Source organism: Streptopelia decaocto, assembly GCF_964273445.1.
Source record: "Streptopelia decaocto genome assembly, chromosome: 5".
In the NCBI taxonomy this organism is placed as follows: Eukaryota; Metazoa; Chordata; class Aves; order Columbiformes; family Columbidae; genus Streptopelia; species Streptopelia decaocto.
Window position 1 is genome coordinate 51,886,210 of NC_138659.1, and position 24,341 is coordinate 51,910,550.

A 24,341-nucleotide genomic window follows, 5' to 3' on the forward strand; every position below is an offset into this window, starting at 1 on the left:
GTGAGCCAAGGTCTCGCAGCCAGAGATCACCAGGGGCTGGCTGAATGGGTCATTCAGGGTTGAGCAGTGGGGTTTATAATGTGGATGGTCAGCACACATGAGTTGGAGGGAAAACATAAAATTGACCTAGACTGCAGGTGCAGACACAGCTGGAGAGCAAGCATTGAGGAGGTAGCAGGTGGAACAGTGCAGGCAAGCAGCTAGATTGGCCATCTCTGTGGTGCAAGGACATTGCCCATCTCTGCCAAGCTCTCATCTGACTTGTCCGAGTATCCACATGACCAGGAAAGGTCAAACTGGTCTAACTGCAGCACTGCAGAAATGCGATCTTTGTTTCCAAGACAGAAATTGGGCAGTGGGAAAGACATTGCTGTAACGCTTACCCATAGATCTGGGCAGGGAGCCCGAATGCAGAAAGTCGAGGTTAGCACCATTCATTCTTGGATCAAAGGTCGTTGTGGATCAGGAACATCCAGCCAAGGCTGGAAATCTCTCATGCACAGTAAATTTGCCATCTCATTTATGCCAGTGCTGCAGAGTGACAGTGTACCAAGAGCCGGTGGTCATTTTGGAGAGTTTGCTAAGCTGTAGCTCCATGATGTATGAGAACCTGGTGAAGAGCCCTGCCTTCCCTCTTCCTCATGTGGATCTGTGCTGGGCACAGGGCCAGGTACGAGCAGCAGAGACCTTCCTCATGGCCTTCGAAGCTGGGTTCATAGACAGGATTTTACTTCCAGCCACCCAGTCCTCCCAGGACCTGGGACCACTCTTGATCTTGAGCCATATCAGTTAGGAACAGGACTCCTGCAGCTGATAGTTTTGCCTAGATGGTGTCAGTTGCGGTGGGGACCACATCAAGACACTTCTCATTTCTCAGTCTGGTTAGCCAGCCAGGCACTATTTGCAACCCAGTTGACTGTAGAAGGTCTTCAGTGGGGAGCCTGGGCTCACTGCACTGGATCCTTAGGAAGTGGCCTGGACTGATCTGCCACAATGTTCTTCACAAAGACTACTATTTATTTTTGCAGGGCTCCAAGACAAAGACACGTGAGGAAGAGCAGGAGTCGGTTACTATCTGCAAGGTGTACTAGTCACTTCTTGCCACTACTGAGCTTGCTGGCTTACTGGCTGTGGGGTAGAGAGAGACCTGGCCTGAGCTTGGCTCTTCTGGCTGCCAGCTGAAGGGAAGGTACTATCCATGATCCCTCACAGAAGAGCTGGCAATGGCTGTGGCTTGTTGAGGTCACCTTTATGATGCAGGTCCCTGAAGGATAAACCTCAATGCCCAGGCTGAAGCATCTTGCTCTGTGCTCTCAGAGGAGGGCAGGCTTGGAGCTATGGCGGTGCTGTGTTCCCCAGCTGGGTACATACTGAGGTGTAAAACCAAGCTCTTCTCCCCACTGCTGCATGGATACCTGAGCACACAGATAGATGCAAAACAGGCTCAAGGACTGGAAGGGGGACACTTACGGTCTGAGGTCAGTTTGCAGCTCAGAGGGTGATTCTCTGTGTGATCTGGTGTGAAGCACCTCACCCCTGGTCTTTGGTTCCTTCTCTTCAGCAGGTGTATGGCCTACCAATTCAGTCTGCCTGCATGGTCTCTTTGGTGCTGGCAATGGCTCTCCCTGCAGCCTTGCACAACATCCCAGTTCAGCCCATCTGCAATGACAGGAGCTGCTGCAATGGAAATAGCAATGTTGGAATGAGTGATAATGCATAATGGGAGAAGGTAAGTCTGGAGCTGACAGTCTTCACCTCCTAAGCTTACGGTAACAGTGACAAATCTCTCATCGTTTGTTCCTTCCTTGCCTGGCACTTTTGCTTCTCTTTAAATGGAGTTTATCATGGTGCAATGGGCTTTTTTCCAAGTTAATGTCTGTCAGCTCCAATTTGTTCAAACGACCTTTGTAGTCTCAGGGGAATTTTAAAAATAAATAAAGAAAGGCCTGCTGGAGTGCTTAGGGAGGGTTTCACCTGACAGTCAATGATAGAGACACCTCAGAGCCTGCGAGCACTGCGTGCTCCCAGGACCAAGCCAGGGGAAATGGGCTGATTAGGGAAAAGACTCTGGGGTTTCAGGGATGTCCGCTTGATGGAAGAGAGGACAGGGCTGAGCCACAGACACAGGGCTGCAGCTGGCAGGGAAGCAGAGCATGCAGCACCCAGTTTCTCAATCTTTCTCTGAGTCCCGTTGCCCCTACAGCAGGTACCTGGCCTTTCCCTGTTACGTGTGGGCTGTAAAGCAGGTTGCAGAAACCACAGGGCCATCAAGAACTATTGAACATCCATCAGCTGGCATTTGGGCATGAACAAGGCATATGGTGTATAAAGATCCCTTTGGCACAGTAAACAATGCTCCACAAGGCCAGAGTTCAATGACAATCAAGGCTTAGAATTAGTGCTCTGCCTTCCATGATTGTGGCAAAAACCCAGTTCTTGCAAGCTGTCTCCCACCCAGCCTTCCCTCCAGACCTTCTCTGAGTCAGCAGATATTTGCATGGCCTCAAGGATCCTGGCTTCAGCCCAGATACGGAAGATCCAGCCCAGGTCTGGATCCTAGTGTTCACAAGGAGTTGGAGGGCTCTTTTGGCTTATGTAGGGCCATCAGAATACAAGACATTATTATTATTTTCTTACTAATTCTTCTTAAGCTTGACCTAAACAAGGAACACACCTCACCTGTTATCTCACACATACACACAAACATGTACAGCCCTAAGAGGGAGGAAAATAGTGATATTGTATTTGCAGAGCTGGGAAGAGCATCAGCACACTGTGTTCAAATTCTCCCGGTGCCAGATATGAGTCATAAACTGGGCCAAAACGAGGGAGTCGTTGTAGGATTGTCTAGCAAGACCCATGGCAGAGGACAAGCCAAGGTGGGAGTCTGCTATATCAGCAAGGTCCTGCAACCAACCCAACTCCATGGCAAGCAAAGCCTCCCACTGCTGTCTGAAATGGTAGCACTTCTTATACTATGTGATGCTGTCTGTGACGCAGCACCTGGGACTGGGCATACTGAGATCAAAGGAGATTAGGACATCAGGAGATTGCTACTTTAGCAGAATTCTAGCTTTAGGACCAAAATTTGAATATATTTGCAATGACTTTGAGGTCCCTTCCAATCCCTAGCACTCTGTGATTCTGTGTGACAGCACATCGTAATGCTGGGCTTGTAAATATGGCAGCATATTTCTTGTCTGCTATTCTCTGTTCGCAACCCTAGGTGCATTTCTGGAGTGTAAATGAGAGGTGCGTTTGGCCTCAAACCTTCCGTAGTTGACGACATAGCTCTCAAGAGATTTGTAGATGAGTCCTTACAACTGACCTTTGACACTATCAACTTTCTCAACATTAAAAAAAAAAAAAAAAAAAAAAAAAGTATTACCTTGATGGGTTGTTAAAGGGGGACAGTGAACATAAACACAGTCAGACATGTCTACCTGAGTCTGTAGACAGCCTGGACTGTAGCTGAGAAAGGCAGATCTGCCTACACTCATCTCAGTATGTCAGCTTTGAAACCCAGTGCTGACACTTTAGAAAGAACTACTCAAACGGCTTTCCTAGCTGCAAATTTTTGCAGATGCCTGCAACTCTCTTAATTAGTCACCAGTCCCAGGTCATTTTCTGGTTCTTTCAAGAAGGCAAAACATTCAACTGTCTTTTCTTCAACAGCCAAACCACTCCTATATCTTTCATGTTACAGACATTTATGTTGCATTCAGAATAAGGCACCATCTCAACAGAATAAAGACTTTACCATCAATTTCAATAAGTTTAGGAATCTTGGAATGATTCTATTGCTCACGCTTCTCCTCAGTTCATCTCTCCTGGTATATAGATCATGCTGCAGTCCTGCCTGTGTGCCTCCTTTTCCTTAGCAGCAGAGATCACACCACTGCGCAGCTCATCTCCAGCTCCATACTGCTGCAGTTTGATTACGACTGAAGCTGCAGCTTCACCAGGGGGAGGCACTGCGAATGGGAGACAGGAGGGAGGACGTTGCTGGAGATGTCCTGGTGAGCTTTGGAGTGGCCTTTAGCTTTGAAACACTAGGACTTATCATGGGTTTGGGGGTTTTTGTGGTGTGTTTGGGTTTTTTGTTTGTTTGTTTGGGTTTGTTTGTTTGTTTTCTTTTGGTTTTTTGTTTGTTTTGGATTTCTTTTTTTGGTTTTTTTACCTAATAAGGACAGAATTTAAAGCTGAAAGGATTGTAAAAGTTGCTTACTGCCTTGTTGTCAAGTTCCCAGGTTCCAACTTTCCCTCATGTTCTGGTAACATAAATAACATCAACCGGAGTTTGCAGATAGACTGAAAAAATTCCCCATCATGAGTGTGCTTACTGCCCTCAGCCTGATGAGGCACATCAAACTGCATTCTCATCTTTCTTAAGTACCCTATCCGTTCATGTGTCTCATTGGGTTCGGCCATCTCTACCTCTGTCCCATACAAATCCATCTAGAGGTCCATTCCCATCCACATTTGTCCGTCCATCCATCCATCCACCCACCTACCCATTTCTAGCTGTCTGGCTGCCTGTGATAACTGACCCTCCAAAGTATTTAATCAGTACAGCAAGGATAGCAGCAAAATCCTGTTGAGCCATGTGGACTATCTCTGAGGATGCTCCTCTCCAAGGCAGCAGCTGGGGGGGACATTTGTGTTGACCCACAGTTGTCCTCTCTCTCATCTCCCCATTTGAGGGGACAACCCTGTGATGATGAGAGAGGGGCCAGCAGGCAGCACACTGTGGCAAGGCTAGGAGCACACAGAAAGGGAAACCTCTGTGCCACGGATTTTCTCCCTTCGTGCTTGCTCCTGGGGAGCCTGTCTGGTAGAGCAAAGTCCGCTGCCCTCCCTCCTGTCACCCTCCCTTTCCCCGCCAGCAGCCCCCAGCCCGACGAAGAGACCAGGCTGGATGGAGAGCCTTTCCCTCCAGCGTGCCGCACTATGACAGATGATTGACTCGAAACAATATCTAAGGCGATCAGGATAAAGTACCGACCATTTCAAGGCTCAGCAGAATTCAAATTCTAATTAGACTTCTCACCACATTCCAAATAAAAATTGTTCCCCTGATATCCTTTTTGCCTATCAGGTGTCTCTCCCTGATCGCTGGAACAAAACGCATAAAGAAAGTGATTAAAGCCATAACAAAGGCATAAAATTGAAATTATCGCTGGTATCACATCTGGGAGCAGAGTGTGTCACCACACTGCCCCCCTCCCCTCTGAGCACTCCCTCCCCAAATAGACACGCACACACGTCCCCCCATAGTTTTCGCCTCGAACGTGAGTGATGGGCTGGAGGAGAGGGGGTGAAGGGGATGGGAGAAGATCTTATTCCAGGTTGGAGGTTATCCATTCCCATGGCCTGGGGTGGCATCTCAGCCCACACCCTCTGGCCCCACTTTCTGCAGCCTGGGGCTGGACTGGAGTTGCAGGGGGTGTAAATTGCCCCATGGACTCCAGTGCTGCTTTACATCAGCTGAGGATCTGGCCCATGGCATCTGCAAATGCAACACATGCAGGCACCTGAAGCATACACACCCAGGGAGAAGAAAACACACAAGCACAGAGGCCTGCTCACTGCCAGGCGCTTCATAACAAGTGCACAGACAAACCCTTCTCTAGGGCATACACCCCCCTGCAAACGCACACAGGCACACACCAGAAAATTCCTCCTGCCTGCTGATACCTGTGATACATCCAGAAAAACCACACACACATGCAGACAGAGTCCAGACAAAGTGTGTACGCCTGTTTTCTGTTCACTACACACACTAACATGGAGGGTTATAAATCAGCATCCAGTCAAAGAGCACCCATGTCTTCCAACCAAACATATATAAAACACACATATGCACTCTGAACTTGAGCACAGCAATCAATGCAAACCCAGCATTGCACATGATAATTCCTACCTCATGTGCCCCCCCAGCACCTGCAGTCCCAGCACATGCATACACACAAGCTACATATAATCCTTGTACAGCTCCCTACTATTTATTTTTTTTACAATGTCATCCATTTATTACTTATCTATAAATGTCAACACAGGTGTGTGTGTATATATATATACACACACATATATATATATAAAATATATACATATCAATATTTCACATTACCCTGTAATGGTCTCATGGTCACTGACATACGGATGTTAGATACGTACACACACGTATGCATGTTCACACATGCGCACATTCATGCCCAGTGCAGCAGACCCTCCAGCACAACCCTCTGTGATCCAGGTGTGAGCTTGTCCAGGCAGGCTAAAAACACAGGTGCCCTGTTCGGCGGGGAGGGGAAAGCCTGGTGCCTCTCCCTCCTTTTGCACGGATGCAGCACCGTAGGCTCCAACAGCCCCAATCCTGATTTACGCCAGCGTGGGGGAGCAGACTCCTCCTCAACCAGGCTGTCACCCAAGGCTGCTGGAGGGACATTTACGGCAGCGGGTGCCTGGCTGCAGTGGTGGGCACCTGGTGCCAGGGCTGCCTTTTCCCCCTCCTGGATCCTTGCCCTGCCTCGGTTCAGCCCAGGATGCCCTAACGAATGGCCCATTTCATTTTTCAGCTGCACGAGGGGCCACTCCAGAAGAGAGTTAAAAAGAGAGAGAGAGTGAGGGAGAAAAAGAAAGGGACTAAAGTGATATAAAATTAAAAGGTAAAAAGCAGGAACGCAAATGGGAGAGAGCTCTTTCAGCTTTCACATTATTAATGACTCTTCAAAAAATCGGCGAGTTTTCCAATCTTCTCCGAGAAGCGCTTGAAGGAGCTCACAGATGAAACTGACCTTCAAAATGTTCTTTGGTCTTTAGTTAAGAAATTCGCTCGCCATTATGGCATCATTAGGGAAACAAGGATAAAATTACTCCATGGTTAATGACCTATAGTATCTCCCCACCAAAATTTGTTTCAGATCTAATAAAACTGTGCTTAACACACTCGGATGAGTTATGAGGACTGTTCTGCAGGGTATTAAAATGTGGAAAATAGATTTTCCGAAGCTGGGGGGACTGGACTTTTCGAATCAGATAGCAGAATGGAATTTTCTGGGCAATAAATTCTTCCATGTCTCAATTTCATCTCGCTCTCGCTCGCTCTCTCTCCCTCTCTCTCTCCCTCTTGTGCTCTCTCCCTGAAATGCTAAAGCAACACGGAAATCTTTAAAGTGCGGAAGCTTATATAAACTTTACCCCCCAACCCCCCAAATAGGGCCCCCACTCTTTAATACTCTTTTTTGTGTTCCGTCTGAGAAGAAGGCACAATCCTTCCATCAGGAGAGATTTGGCATCATTCACCGAGCCGATTCAGCTGTGAGGCCTTTTTTGTGTTGCAGCATTGTGGTTTGGACTTTGCAGGAGCCCAGCACACTGCCAGCATCCCCGTGTGGGTCCTGGCATGGGATGTGGGGCAGGAGGGAGATGACGCGGGGCTGCCCGGGGGTACATGGGAGATCCCCCCCTGCCCCACATGGCAGCCTGATGATTTGGCGGGAGCACACAGGGGACCACTGCTGGGCGCTTCGCCCTCGGCTCTGCTGTGACGTGGCACCCGCAGCTCATATCTTGCTGCAAAGACACTATCTGGCGCCTATAGAGTGGTACATATAGGGACACGCTTGCACACATGTGGGTCCCATAGTGACGTGCACGTGAGCACCCGTACGGCAGCAGGCAGTGCATGTCTGCCGGAGCCGCAGCCCCGCGCCGTCGCTGCCTGCGGGAGGGTCACCGGAGCCCGCAGACGGGCAGCGCGGGGGCCCGTCTCATCTGTCGTTGCCTGAAGCAGGAGCCAGGGACTCCAATGGTGCTTTTAGGTTAGTGAGGGCTAGTTACTGCCGCTGAGAGAGGTGGCTTGCGAGGTAATGGCATTTTGCTCTCTTTAAACTTTAATCTTTCCTATTAATTCCCTGCAACTGGAGAATGTATGAGAGTTAATGTTCCATGAACGTGTTTCTCAGCCGACAGTCTCTTCGAGCTAATTACCTTCAGGTGCTAAATGGAGGGAAATTGCAATCCATTTGGATGTGAAAAAATTTCGCCTTTCCAATCCCCTGTGAAACATTCTTTTTCCTGAGTGTTGCAGAAAGAATGCACTTGGCTTCTTTCTTTTTTTTTTTTTTTTTTTAATGTTCTTCTCCTCTCTCCACCCCAGCCCTCCTCCCCACTTCTCCAAGCCCCCCATCCTCACCAGGTACCAGTCTTTCCTCAAAGACTTTGAGTTCTCCAGGAGGCTCTGTGGTGTGGTCAGTGGAGGGAAGCATTGTCCTTAACACAGTCAAATGGGACAGGGCGCCAGTCAGGGAGAGGGGAAAAGTAGGTATATCCATGAAATCCAACTGCATGGCGAAAACATGGAGGGGAAACAGCAAGGAAGACAGCAAGAGACTTCCTATGGAGGTCTGAAGTTAAAGTGTATTTACACGCTTAATAACACGCTTATTACAGCCATTTCCCAGTTGTTGAGTTTTGAATACAGAGATAATAGAATTTTACAAGCTACATAAAGCCATTATTCTTTTGGATCCAGGACTGGGGAGGGAGTTTGGTAGGACCCACAGAGAAAAGAAGGGAAAGGTAACTGGATCCAAACAGGGGCATGTGCCTTCAGACTGGACCTGGAAGACAGTATCCTCATGTAGGCTGACAGAGCCAGAAGGAGTCAGTCAGTGTGCATATGAACAAGATATCACTGGAGGCTTTGGATGAACATCCCTCCTATCTGGAAGTCCCTGTCTATCAAGCACCACACATGACCACCAGACACACTGGCCATCCCAAATGGAAATCCCTGGCAATAAGAGGTTCCCCATTTCCCATCCAGCTACCGAAGATCCAAGATAAGTGGTGCCACACAGATTCACCAGAAAAAAAAAAAACAAACCACACCTTAAAGAGAACAGTTGCACTGAATTCAGAGGGTCCCAGCCCATGCCCATCACTAGTAGTTTTTGATCTACTCTGTCTTTGGTGTTCAGGATACACTTACTGCAGCATTCTCTAAAAGACTCTCTGCAACCTTGTTTCAGAATCAACCATGGTAATTATCAGGAGCAGAAGTCTTTTCCACGATAACATAAATATACCCCAACTGGGAGTGGTGTCGCTTGAGAAAATTCCTTGGAGCTTTGCTGAACCAGCAGGATGTTCCTGCAAGATCATTCAAACGCCCTGTTTTTATGGCTCTGCTCATAGTCCAGATGCCACTGAGAGATACAGCTAAACCTGCGCTTTGTCGGCAGACTGAAATTGAAAACGTTTATCAATCTCTGTAGACTAAAAGACATGCTGAATTCTCCTAGAATCATTTTGACCATTAGTGAGTGAAAGTGCAGACAGTTTGCTATTCATCCCACTGGTTCTCTGCAGAGATGCATTCACTCTGACACAGGTGTGGGGAGCTTGTCTAGAGACTCCATCCAGATAAAGCAGTCAAGAGATGCGTTATCTTTGGACTTCTCTTGTTCAATCTAAAATACCAGTATCTGACCAACTACCCTAGAAAAATTTTTAAACCACCTTTACAGAACCGAAGTAATAAGGGTAATAGCAGGTCTAAAGCTTGCAAAACATGAGGACACATCATCACACTGGGAGAGCTCGTTTGAAACATTGCTTGGTGCAGGATCACCAGGACGAGGTGTGGGGTAGCAGACTTGGAGAGGAATGCATGTTACTGCAAGGAATTTCAGCAGGGTATCCTGGCCAAGGACCATGTCTGTGTCCTCTCCAAGCCACCTGTCTGAGCCGTTATAGCAGAATGTGAGCATCTCTCAGTCTCTGAAGAATTACTCCCCACTGTTGCCAATGAGACATGGCACTCCTCTTATCTCCAGTGTATGAGAGAGCAAGTGATTTACCCAGGGACACCTAAAAGGTGATGGCAGAACAAAGAGCTGAACCAGAGGTTTTCTGAACTTCCAAAGCATCCTCCCTGCCTGTCAGCCCAGCCACACAACTGCATATTTCTGTTCCCTCCATGTTCAACCATTCCTCCAAAAATGTATCACACATCTATCTTTCTATCTGCCACACACACCTGTGCTCTACCCAAATCTGCCCATCTGCTTTCCACAGCCCTTTGGACATCCAGACCTATGCCTTTCCACATGGCCCCATCCATTCTGCACTTAATGAGATTTACACAAGAAATCTAAGTTTTCTGTTATTGGGGTCTTCATAGCAGTAGGTTTTTCTTCTGTGAATTACTAATTCCTCTAAACTTTATTGTTTTTCTTTTATGGTGTTCAGCCACCCCCTGTGGCTAAATCAGTATAACCCCCCTCAGACTGTGAGCACAGTTATACTGGTATATGTGTACCTAATACCTGTGTAGCTTAATTTCATGCCTACAAGAGAATAAAGTTAAACTGGTAAAAAGCCTATTTATACCAGTGTGAATGCTAGAGGGAAATTTTCTGTGTTTACCCTGCTGCTACAGTTAAAACTTCTTGTATAGATAAAGTCTAAATGGGAATCCTGCCCATCCACTGTTTCTCTCCTTTTCCTTTTGCATCCCTTCTGCCCCCATGTTTCTGTCAGCCTTTCCTCCTTTAGAAATCCCCCTCACTCACGCTTGTGGGACAACCTCATTTTGGAGAACACATCTGTCACTAAGGGACAGTCCTGTCTCCCTGCAGAGCCCGATGAGGACAGGTGAGCCCTGAGCCCGACCTCCAGCCCTGCACTGCCGAGCAGGGGTGAGGGCAGAATGGTGCACACCTATGGGAAGCGATAGGATTGTTTTTTCTCCCAGCTCTAAAATTCAGCTTTTCCTGCTAGTTTGTTATAAGACCAGGAATAACCCTGGCTTTTGTGAAGTAAGAAGGAAAGAAATTATGTTTCAGCAAAGAGAAGAACAGATTATTGTAAGATATTTACTAAGTAGGTAAGAACCAGGGAGGCTGAAACTACAGGAAGACAGAATCCACTCTGGGGAATGTGTAATCCTCTATCTAAAAGCTGGACTCCCGGCTTATTCCCTTCCCGCACTTGGCCCTCTTGGCTATTTAACTTACAAGATTTTTGTGGCAGAGAATATCTGTACAGCTCTAACACAAGTCCTGGAAATTTTTCACTTGGCTCTTTACAGCTGTCTGAGGGGTAAAAAGGAAACTGTGCTTTAACATCATACAACACAGGTCAGAGATGGAGCAGCTGGACTCAAGGAAAAAAGATTAAAAGGCTCTGCCAAAGTCATCCCATTAGGCACTGGCACAATTGAGGCATCCAACCTGCCACATCCTATGTCCTCTATGTGAAGCAAGAGTGTCATGGAGAGACAAAAAATAACCTGCTAGAATGACAGAAGTATCCTGTTACCATGCAGAAGACACTGCAGCCTTTAATGGCTCACATTGGATGTGAAACCCATCTAACTCTTTGACTGTCTCCTCATTTTCAAACATAAATATAAATCCACCCAAGACATGCTTTAGATCTGGGCTTGCAGGCAGCCAACTAAAACCAGACAAGAAGCTTTCAGGACAAATTCATCACTGGAGCAACTCCATTGACTTCAGGGCAGTTAAATCGCAGAGGGACTTGGCCTGCTGCTTTTAATTGTAGTCACAAACCCAACCGCAGCCTGATGAGCAGAAAATAAGATGTTATTCAGAACCATGCACTCCTCTATCCTGTAGAAAGCAAAAACATGCAGGAACAAGAGCCTTAGCTGGACTGATCCCAAGGCCATATTGTTTGCAGGTCTCGGAATCTGGAGCAGCCCAGATGTCTGTGTTCTGTTTGCACCAGCATCAGGTCTAAAGCACTGCGACATCCAGGATCAGTTCAGCATCAGGTGATTTGCTCATTAATTTCATCTATAAATCATGTTCCTGCTTCTAAACTGGCAAGGACAATAAAACACACAGTAAAAGGTATGAAAGACACACAGATACATATGGTGAGGGAAAATGTTTGCAAATATAACCTTCTATATATAAAATAAAGATAATTTCCAAAACTGTGTAAAGGGCACATAGCACTCTCCTAGGAAGAGTCATCAAAAGGGATGCAAACTTCAGGAACTCAGGGACTCTAGTAGAGGTTGGAAAAATGCAGTAATAGGACACCTAAACCAACACTGAAACAGAGTCACTCCTGGGGAGGAATTCAGCATCTTACTTACTAGTGGCACTCAGCAATTAAAGTTCCTCTTTAAATCCCCAGAACTTCATGTGTTGGATACCTAGCACATGCTGAAATCCTTCTCTGTTCAGGAATGATTAAATCCATGACTAGCAAAACAAAAAAGGTAATTCATGAATGTTCAGTCCTTCTTTGGAAGGTTAGAGTTAAATATGCAGTTCTCCTACTAGTGTATTTTAATATTTAAATGCAAAAGAAACCAAAACATTATCACTGAAGAAGTTCTAACAACAATAAGAATCAGTATAGCTGTTCTCTCCATATTAGAATTAGCAAAAGCTTTATAGGTGTGAAAAACAGAGCTGAACCTGATGAACAAAACAACAAAATTCTTACTATAATTTACAGGAATACACACACACACATAAACACATATCTATCTGTGTATCTGTTATACCCAGTACCTGGTATATAAAAATTTTATTGCCAGATTGAATACCAAATAATAAGTTAAGCTGACAGAAACATAAAGATGAGTGTTAGATGGCACCCAAAGGAAGGCAGAATTTGCAATAGGAAATTGCTCGCTACCCCACTGTGTTTCATGGAGAATTTGTAAGGTACATGGGAGTCGCTGGGACATTTTGAAAGCATGGCTATATACGTCCTGGGCAGAAAAACTGGGTCCTGATGAGGGAAGTGGCTTTTCTGTTTTCAGGGCACACATTTGAGCTGAACTCCGTTGCAAGTGTTGAGTCCATGAGCAATTCTTTTCAATTTCTAAGAACTCAGCAAAGGGTTTCTAGGTACTTTGAGAGAAGCGGGGGAGAGAAGAGAGACCGACAGGCTGTTCTAGGTGTCATGCTGTGGTGCTGCATTGTAGCATGAGATTGGGACCAAAGAAAAGCAGTGTAAGGCAAGAACCAACTTCTGATGTGAGGCTGCACAAGCCCTCCCCTGTGTAGGTCCAGTGTGGCTTCGTTTGGCAGAGCATCCTTCAGCCCCAGGGCTGCCCTCCCAGGACTGCATCAGGCCAGTGGATGTGGTGCAGCAGCTGCACTCAGACAGCAGGACAAGAGGAATTACAGGGACTTAACCGAGACCTGGACATGTGGGAACATGAGGGGGAAGAAGCTATATTAGGAGGCAGTTTGGATAACATGTCCACAGCATTTGAATGGTTTATCTGACACACTGGAGATGTATGGGGAATTACTGGCCCCACAGTGCACACAAGGTGCCAGCTGATGGGAGGCTCGCTTCTCCAGGCTGGTCACTCCCCTTCAGGTGTTTCGGAGTGTGTGTCCCTTTGGAGGCACCCCTCCTCGCTCAGCAGCCCGGGGCAGCCCTTGCAGTCCCTGCCAGAGGTGCTTCCTTGCTAGCTAGCAGGGGCAGCTGGTGGGCAGAGGCAGCTGCCTTGCTCCTGAGATGCAATGAGTGACAGGCATCACTGCCACAGACACCAGAGGACACCTTTCCCAATGTCTCTGATGGCCAGGAGGGGTGCGAAGCTATTGCCCTGTTGTTTAGAGCTGCCCAGCAGTGAGCGGAAACCCTGCAGATGGCAGAATGCAAAAAAACTGCAGGCAAACACAAGCCCTATTTTACGGCTGTAAGAGCCAGAATATAAAAGATTATGGATAAACTATTGATTGGCCTCTCCAGAAAAGCTGGTCCTGATATCCCTACTTGTGAAGAGAAAGTAGTGTTTTAGCCTCCAAACCCAGGGTAATCTGGTTCCTCTGTGGACAGAAGTGCTCCATCATTTGGAGCATCCGAATTCTGCCTGGAAATAAAGTGATCAGCTGCGTTATCCTGCATGGGTCCCACAAGTTCAGCGTGTAGCCTCATGGTTTTGCTCCAGGGCTTTGATCAGTCCTGTCCATCCCTGCTGGGCTTCCTATGGACTCCTGCCCCAAAGATACCAGCAGTGCAACACATCCAAAGGGAAATACACACCTCTGGGTACAAAAAAGGAGCCCAGATATGAAGCCTCTCATGTCAAAAGGGGAGGATCAAGTTCCACAAACCTAATGTTAGTCTGCCCTGGTCAAGATGCTGAAATCAGCCAGGTAACTTGTATGGCCTCTCAGTATAAGTTTTGAACCCTGTTACATTGAACTGAAAGCACCCATGGGGAAGCAACAGTGCCTTATTCAACAGAATGGTGAGACATACTGCAGGGGTCCTTGCATGGGGGGGGGGACAGTGACATGCTTCAAGAGCAATACAAAGCCCAGGCACTCTATGCCTTCAACATAAGCTGCTAAAAATGGGCTTTTCTTTCAGCCCAGAGGACAAGAATTAAAAAAGAGAAAAAGCCAACTCCCTGTGCTTTTGCTGCCACCTCCCTTGTTCTCCTCTGCTTGTGACAGCCAGCTCAGGCTGAAGACACGGTGCCGAGGTGAGTGTGTGTGCAGGCGTATGTGCACGCCTCTTGGTGCAATTCCTCCTTCCTTGCCAAAACATCTCTTGCTGTTTATTTATTTATTTCTCTCTGATAACGGAAGGGATCGTGTTTCCGGAAGAGTGCCAGCAGATGATACGAGCCCAAGACTGATACTGCCAGCAAACCCATGCCAGCCCTTTCTGCCGGAAAAATTTCATTTTTTCCAGAAGGAAGCCATGAGTGTGAAGCAGAATCCAAATCCGATTTCTCGGCATTTTTTGTTATCGCTCAGCAGCCCACCAGGTGGGGCAATGGAGGGAGCTCACTCAGCTGCAACTCAGTGCCTTAATCCAATTTACAGCTTCTCTTGGAGAGATAATTACAGCCCTGAAACCAGTTAACACTGTACAAAGAGGCTCTCGAACCAAAGCCCGATCCCGTCTTTCAAATATTCACCTAGAGTGTCAGGGATGCCTTGGAGAGGGAGGGGGACACTTGAGCTAAGCCACTGTGAATGGAGAAGTATGTACACAACAGCTCTCCCTGGGACACATGTGCCTCACACACTCATGCAAGTTTCCTTAAGCCCCATGGGGAGTGACAGTGTAGAACTGTCACCCCCTGGTTCTCCAGCTATGGACACACAGGCAGTGGGAGGATGCAAAGCCTTCTCTGGCAAGTATCGCTGGCAGACTGAGGGGGTGAGATTATGGGTAGGGGGAAGAGAAGGTGGTCAGCCCTCTCCCCGGCCATGGCCACACCAGCTTTCCCATTGAGGCTGCTCCTGCAGCCACCCTAAGGAAGCCAAACCTGTTCAATTTTTACCCAGTGATCAGTAATTGCCCTTGGTTTAATTCAAATGTGCAACCTCACTTTGCAAAGGCACCACTGGCTTACAGCTTCTCACCCACTGAGCTGGCTATCCCTGCAATTGACTCCCTTCTTATGTTTCACAACAGCTGTGCCTGAATTTTGCACCCTCATTTATCCCCCCACTTGGCTCTCATGCAGCTGGTCAGACTAGAATCTAAGCTGTGGAGCTGCAGGGCTACCCATGGATTTGCAAATGGTGAAAACAAGGAGGCCACAGCTCTCTGTGGCAGGGCAAAAGGCATGCAGAGGGATCTATGCTCCATGAATATCTAAAAACACTCGTATTTTTCAGCACCACAGCCCTTCCCCATCACAAGACACAACAGGTCACATCTCTCCCAATACTGTAGCAGCATTGCCTTGTGCATCCAGAAAAAAAAAAAAAACATCTGAGAAGATGAACAGTGGTAAAGTCTGTGCTGTACATACCTTTAAGATTTCTTGTTGTACTTGCACAGTGATGTGTGGGAAAGGAGACAAGCAGCCAGCATTTACCTGGTGACAGTTGGTAATGGACATACTGGACTCTATGCAAATTATAAAGGATGAAGCTTGGGGATCCAGTGGGTTTCCTTAAGCCATGTTAACCAAGCTGTAAACAGTAAATTAATCTCCTCTGGCTTAAAGATCCTGATTTTCATCACTCTGATGTATTCTGGTAGGTTTTCCTTGCAGGTAATTTCCACTCTGAGTGGCATAGCCTAGAGGAGAACCCAGCTCATGGGATTTAAGCATTAAAAGGGAACAGAAAAGAAAGAAGTAGCCTCTTGATGGTAGGAATGGCAGCTGGTATAGAAGCAATTCGAAACCAAAACACAGAGTGTAAGTAATCCACTCAGGGGCTGAGGGGAACTTTCTTTCCCTGCCTCATGCAGAACTAAAGGAGTCAGGCTGGCTCCCTGGCAGAACATCCTCTTCCAATGGGCCAGAAAGACCACGGCAAGTCTGCAGCAACAGAGCTTTCCCTGGGGAAAAACAAGCTTGTTGTTGTTCAAACATTCAATCACAAGTGGAGAGCGTACTTGGTTGGGATCCAGGTTGAAGCCCTCACTCTTCCACTCCTTTCATCTGTGTCCTTGGCCAAGTCTCTCCACTCAGCATCAACACTTGACAGCAGGCACTGTCTCTCTCTGGGTGTGCCTGTGCTGGCAGGTACAGTCAGAGCTGAGCTCTGAAGCATGGCAACATGCAGGAGAGTTCAGAGTTGGCTGGATTCAAGAGGCATGGCTTATTTGTTCATGCGTAGCCCTGGAGGAATGTGCCTAGACACAGGAGCTTGCAGAACTCTCTGCTTGGGCTATTTTGCAGGGCAGACATGCCTCCATATGGGCTTGTATCTGAATGGATGTTATTGCATAAACAATAGATGTTATTTTAATTGAAGCCTCCCAACAATTACCAGGACCCTGTGGGTTGGTCACATAGAAGTTTGTGTTTTCTCTAGCAGGAAAGGAAGTGGCAGAAATCAGATGTCAAGAACAGAGACACTCTATTTGAAAGTCTTTGGTCTCTGAAGCATTTGCAGAAACACCTCTTTCTTGTAACAGAAGCCCATTGATAGGCTTCAAAAAACATGTATCTGCTGTGTATTGGATACTCACGCACCGGACAAGTTTATGAACTCCCCAGCTACCCTCACCCTGGCCATAGCTGCAATGTGAGGGCCATAAATATATTCCATGAAAGCAGCTGCTTATATTTCCTAGCAGTGTATTAGCATCTAATCCTCTTAGCTTCATCCCTTCTGCATAATATTGTCCAGTAATATCAAACATGGGAGGTCTATTTCAAATCATGATGTTCCTCCTTTGATTCAGGTCTTCTGAATCAATGTTTTAGCCATGACACTTGGTTTTTCCATTGACTGCTCCTGTGGCATTTCTGTCCCGCTAGGAATGTGGCTAAAGGGCAGCTTTCAGTGTGGTTCATCTGAAACATTGCGTACCACTCACAGGGATGCCACCCCTTGTACACGTGATATCTGTTTGTTTTTCATAGCACAGGTCTTTCAGAACCAGTCATCCTCCAAGAGTGTAACAGGGATATCTTACAGTTGATTTGCTTGTATAGATGCTTGCAAATACCTGGAATTTCCTGTATTTAAGAAGTCATCCGCCTCTCTATTGCAGCCACCTCTAATCTGGGACCCAATCATTCCATTAACAGGATATCACATGGTTCCTTGAGAGGCCTGGAGGGAAATTAAGTATATTGGTCTCAGCAGTCAATTGAGTTGAAATCCATGGATTCCTTCACTTGCATCCATTTGGCATCTGGGAGGTGATATTTCACTGGGAGCAGCAGAGAGACACAGGCACACAAAAATCACCATGCTGATCATGCAAGGGCTGGAGACCCATTTGCAGCAAATCAAAGCACTGGACCACTGCTAACCCAAAGGGGAGAGTAAGGCATTAGGCCCTCTACTTCTGACCCCTCTGCAAGCTCCACAATGGATGGCCATACCCACTGCCCCTATCACAAGACTAATTGCACCCCAAACTAGACTGTATTGGGAAAGTCCAGGAGACTTTAGAGTCCCACATAATACCATGTCTTGGGAACAATTCAGACCAATGAGACCTTATTCTCTGGAAAAGACTATGGGCTCTTCATCTCAGACTTTTTCCAGCACATAAGCAAAATCCATAGCCACTAAAGGAGCGCTAGTATAGTCATTATATTAAATTGAATTACTATGCCTGGGCTTCAGGGTGTTTTCTTGTTGGTTTTGGTGTTTATATTGTTGGCAGGTTCTCTCATCAACAAAGCAGCTAGGGTACAAGAGGGGCTGGACCTCTCTAGGTGGAAGGGTGTGTATCCAGCAGCAACAGATCAGGAAACTTGTTTTAACCATGACCTTTTACAAATAACTGCATCTTTTAAAGAGTTTCTTATGCTAAGCCAAATTCTGAAAGCCTTGCTTTATCTCATAACTACATGATTAGGTCTGGAGTCTTTTTTAAGTTATATGCCTGGATCCATGGAGACATATTTCATAATCAGCACTGAAACCACACTGCCATTAAAAAGCACAGGAAATACAGAAGAGATTGTTGGAAAAGAACATGGGGAAATGAAAACAGTCATATCTGGTCAACCTGGTGACTTCAAAGGGCACTGAATGGTTCCAATCTGTGACACTCAAAAGCTGTGGTTCACATAGCCTCAAACTGGGTACATAATCCTTTTTGGAAACCTCGTCTTTTGTTTCTGTTCTAGCTTTATCTAGGCTCTGAAAGCACCTGCATGCACAGAAGAGAGAAATGCTAGGCACTCATCTAGAATAAAATGGTGAGCATCCCCTATTCCCAGCAGCCAAGTAAGGGTTGGGAGGGAGGGACAGCACGATCTTCTCTCAAGCCTCCTTTGTCTGGTGTAAATGGCATGTTGAAGGATGACAGGAGTTTTGCCCCTCTCTCTCACTGTGATCTAAATCAGGAATATTGCACTGAGGATGATGGAGCTGAGTAAAACAGAGCAATGCAGCCAGAGCAGCTGCCAAGTGGCCATCAGGTGAGACTTCGTCAAGGGACCCAGGGACCTGGGCTAGGACCCAGCACATCCCTGTGGGCTTCTGACCCTTTCTACCAAGTCCAGGGCTCTTCCCATCTCTCTGGCAGCAGCACAGCTTCCCCCAGGCCTGCTGCTGCCACTGAGCTGTGCGGCTGGAGGGGATGGCACATTGAAGCAATTTTCCAGGCTGTGTGACAATTACTGACACAGATGCTCCTGTGTCAATATGGGCTCTTCTCTCCGTTCTGGTTACAGCGATGGGTGTGCCTGGCGGGGACTCCTCTCAGCACAGGCCAGTAGGATTATGGGGTTGGGAAGGGGCCATCTCTGCCTGGGCTTACGAGGGCAGAAGCAGCCTCAGAGGCTGTCCCTACTCCCACATCTCCTCTAGCCTGTTTGTCAGGGTCTCCAGCTGCCTGACACCCCCACACATGGCTCCCTAGCCTCCACTACCAATACTGTGGGCTTCCCCCTGCAGCATCACTGCCTTACTGCCTGTTTGGTGGTTAGGTAGTTTTTAAGAGGGTCAGGACAGGCATAAGGAATTACAAACTCCTTCGCCCTTTTAACAGTTCCAGGATCCACCCTCCCCTGCCAGTTTTTTGACTGGCAACAAACTCTGTATGTTTTTGCCCACCAAAACCTGAAAGATAGGGAGAATGCTCAGATCCAGTATTCAAATATTCTCAAACTCCATCCAATTAGAGAGATGTCATCAAGTTGATGTAAGTCAGGTGCTGTTAACAGCACAGGTTGCCATCACCCAGCACACACCGTTGTCCTCCTGAATGCCTTGGATGATTCCAAGACCCCAGAGATGTGGCACAACTATTGATCAGATCTGTATGAACACAAGGGTCTCTCCCCTGGGTGCAGCTTTAGCACCTGCTGGAGAGAAAAGCAGACTTGGGTCTGCCCAGAGCTTCCTGACCTTGTGTCTGCAGAGGAGGACCAGAGGGGCTGTGTTCATGCATGATGAGCCTATGCCCTCATGGCTACACCCTCACCAGCGTCTGTCCCAAATTTAGACACGGCAGTCAACGCTGAAGGCTGAGCCATGAAGCAAAACTGGGGGGAGATCACATCTGTGACAGACCTTGTTACCCACAGCCCAGCACAGCCCCGCCAGAACAGTGCCTGCTAGTGCACACTGTGTAACACTGGGCCTTTCCTTCTAGAGAAGGCCACCATTGCTTTAACTCCAGGATGAAACCACCTCAGGATACATCCTTAGTGCCCTCTGTCCTCTGAGGAGGCCAGCATATGGGCTGCCATTACTTCCAGCGCTGCATCAAAGCAAACAGGTCTCCCTCAGCCCCAAACCAGCTTCTCCCTCAGCCCTCCTCTGCCAAAAAAACCCAAAAAAGCTGCACGGCTCCTTTAAATGTGGTGCATGTTAACAAAAAATTGACAAGCTCCCTCACTCTCAAAAGAGTGAGAAATTTTCATTGATTGATTTCTTCATGGCTTCTTAAACAGATAATTAATTCACCGTGAACCTGTGGACACACCGTCGTGAGTCGTTAATATTGTAAATTCACATATACTTCAATAATCGCCTGACCCCCCCATCACCCCGAAAAACGGATAGCTGTGCAGCGAGGAGGAGGGGAATGGTGGAGAATCGATTTTCGAAGACATGAAGGGATCACCCAGCATAGGGAAGCTATTGATTCTCTTTTATAAGACACTGCTATAATATTTATTCTTTTGTAAACAGAATTAACCCAGCATCATGGGTCATTCCTATCGAACAACTTTCCTCGCATGTGCACAGCAATGCTGATTGTATCAAACGAGGTAGAAACATCCAAACTGCACCACACCTCAGCATCTGCTCAGCTCACACTTGCCGGGTACTACCACAAACCCAGCTGGTGTTGGGCTGGCTGCAGCAGGGCTGGGGCTGTGCGGGCAATAGCAGCCCAAGAAGCAGCAGGGCTGGGGCTGTGCGGGCAATAGCAGCCCAAGAAGCAGCTGCGCTTTTCTGTCCGAGTGCTGCTGGCATCATGGTGGTCCTGGGATGCCTCGTGCTGGGAGGAAATGGCTGGTGTAAGGACCCCATCACATTCAATCTCCTTCCTGCCCACCCATGCAGGGGCTGTAGACCAAAAGGTCCATGCATTAGATGCAGACCAAAGGGTCCAATGCAGGGCATCATACACCAGAGCCCCAACTCTTGGCGGCCCATCACATGGGGACAAGGAGCAACAGAGCTGCCTGCCACTGAGGCACAAGCTGTGGTTTCTAGGGGAAAAAGTGCACTTCACCTGAATAAAAAGTCATCTCAAAAGGAAATTAGGGCCTTGATATTGAAGGCAATAAGCTGACACCAAGGGGAGGATTCTGGATCAAGTATCCCAAGGAAGAGCCAACAAGATGAGATTTAGTCTGGGAAGGATTTGTACATCCTGGCTGGAGCAGCTTTCTTTCCTTGTATTTATCTGCACAAACATAACATCTCACTTCTCCATAAGAGATTAGTGCATCCACTGTCACTGAGGTCCCCTGAAGATGTATCTGTGTGGGACACCAAAGTGTGTTTTGTGTAGAAGACACAAAACTCTGCCTTGGTTACAGACTCACCTGGGGTATGGAGAAGTCTAGAGGATGTGACTATGAAACTCCTGGCTGCCTATCAACTACTGAATTGCCCATCAACTACCCACTCCCATGAAATCCAAAGCAAAGAAAAACTGTAAAAAACTATGGGATTCCTTTCTTTTGCCTCCCAAATATGAAATCATGTTTTCCAATAATGTCTTCCCAAGAACTTCTAATTCCAGGACCTGTTTCCTAAAAGCTGCCAACACACCACAATAGATATAATTCATACTTTTACCAAAAAAACAAAAAAAAAGAAAAATCACATCTCAGTCACATTTCATGGGCTAAACACACATTTAACCACCCAGAGCCCATGGGGTAGGGAGGTGGCATAGGGGTTTTAAGCTGTGAGCATCCTCTCCAGATGGACCCTTACAAAGGTGGTTGAGCCCCCCAGGCTCACAGCCCATGGGACAGTGGCACACCAGGTGGGACATGCTGGCTTTGTCCAGGGCTCACAGTGCTGAGATGGCCCCATGCCTGTCCCTCCGGCTGAGATCCGGACATGCCAGGCCACTGGCACTCCGGCTGGCTTCTCTTTGCCTTCCTCCCATCCTGTCTGGCAGCCAGGGCAAGTGAGAGTGAGCGCTAAATTGTGTCAAAGAATTAAAAAGCGGCGGAGGGAGAGGCAGAGGGGGGCTGGGCAGCAGCGGAGGGGCAGGCGTGGGCAGCGGAAGCCCTAATTAAAAGCAAGGCCGCGGGCAGGCATGGCTCCCATTCAGAGGGCTGACAAAAGGAGGGTCTGTGGAGCAGAACCGGGAGGCAGTGAAAGGAGAGGGCCCCGCGGTGCCCCTCGCCCGCCGGCACAGCGCGGCAGCCTGGTCGGCAGTGCCTGGCTGACCCGGCCTCTCCAGCTGCCTGCGCCCCTGCCACTACCGGACGCCATCCCCTGCAAATTAGCTGAGCCACTGCCTGCAAAGGGAAGCCATGGTGGTCTTTCCCGTTCTCGCACCCCTTCCTCCCACCCTCGCCAGCAGCTGCCTCCCTTTGCCCCCGGCTGGCACAGAGGAGACCTGGCCAACGGCGTGGAAGGAGGAGAGTGGGGAGCACCAGCCCCCCAGGTCACCTCCCAGCTCCCCACTGCCAGACAAGCGCCTTTCCACTCCAGCAGTGCCCCTGAATGTGATAATTAGCCCCCAAGCCTGGCTCTGGGAATGGCCACACAAGTCATATGACAACCACAAGTGGCCCTAAAGGGAGCATCAATGTGCCCTACTCCTCCCCACAGCCTCGGGTGGGACATAGCGGAGGGAAGCCCAGGATGGGTGGGGTGCCAGCCCTGTGGTACACCCTCCGTAAGGGCACCCAGCAGTGTGGGGGCTCAGGAAGGGGTCTGCCTTCTGCTGCTGGTCCCAGGGGTGCAGCAGAAGGGTGAAGCGGGGCTGCCCAGCCCTGCTGTTTCTGGGGGTCTATGCTGTGAAAGGCTGGGGAAAGAAAACAATAAGAGGCCCAGAGCTTGTTGAAGGGCAGCCTGTACATCACAATTAATTCAGGGATCTTTCCAAAACAAAGGCTCTCTATGGCTTTCAACATGTTTACACAATAGTGCACAGAAAGAGCAGCAAAGTATAATCTCAAGGGCCCCCTCCCCATCTCCTGCCTCTTCGCCTTCCCTCCCCACACATTCAGCAAATCTTCAGCATTGTCTCCTTCTCTTCAGACCCTTTCTTGCTCCAAATTCACATTTTTCTCACCTGCCACACACACTTAGCCTTCTAGGGACTTGCCAAAGCTTCACTGTGAGGCATCCACAGCTGTGACACCCCACGCACTCTCATTCAGCAACACTGAGTGCAGGCAAGTTCATGGCTGCTTCAGAAGTCCATCCTAGCTCTGGCCTCTTTCCTCTGGACTTGAAAAACATGAGACTCAAGCCTTAGTAGAGGTGACCCTATTATATGTCCCAAAGAGGGTTCTGTAAAAAGAAGGGAGAAGACCATGCGCTTTAGGTCAAATAGGAATCCCTAGGTTAAATCAGTGGCTGTACGAGGGCTACATGGTCTTCTCCATCTAAAGAAGAAGACAGCACACCAGCCTTCACTTCCTAGCAAACGGAAGAGAGAGGTACAGGGAGCTACATGAGATCCCAGGGACAGTGGTGGAATTTGTGACAAAGCCATGGTGAGAGGAAGGTCACAAAGACCAGGGAAGGTGGTTGGGTTATGAATTCCTCCCCGGTTCTGTCCCACTTGTCTCCCCCATAAACACAAAGGTGATGGCAAACAGTTTTCTCCACCTCATGGTCTCCATCAAGAATCAGCCCAGGCAGAGGACATCTCAGTGCACATCTGCACCTCCATATGATACCTTCTCTTTGGGGACCGCACCCTAAGCAGACCCCAAGACTTCATATCCTTGCACTGAGCACATGCCAGTCTCACTTCACTAACGTGTATCAGTTAAACCAGGCTGATACATCAGCTTTTGCCCCTGTGCCAACACAAAACAAAACATATCACCCGATTTAGCTGGCCATGTTATGAAGCCCAAGGATTCATCAGCTCCCAGACCCTCTGTTATGGTGCTTGCAGCCCTCATGGCAGTATGGTGTCCCTCACCAGCTCTCAGAGCACTCCAAAAACCTAACAGGAGTCAAAGCCCTTCACAAGGTCTGACATGCTGGTAGGGAAAAAACAGCATGGTATAGAGGAGTAAACAGCAGGCAGCAAACCAAGGCCATGGATTAACCAATTCATCTTTGATTTTCTTCCCTCCCTCACGTTTTCTCTATCCAGATTCCAAGGGCTTCCAGCTGGGGCCCCTTTCTTACCTGTACCCCCCTGAGCCCCAGAGGCCACCAACACACTCCAGGACCCTGAGAGTGACTGCAAACAGCCAGGAGGCCTCACACAGAAACCCA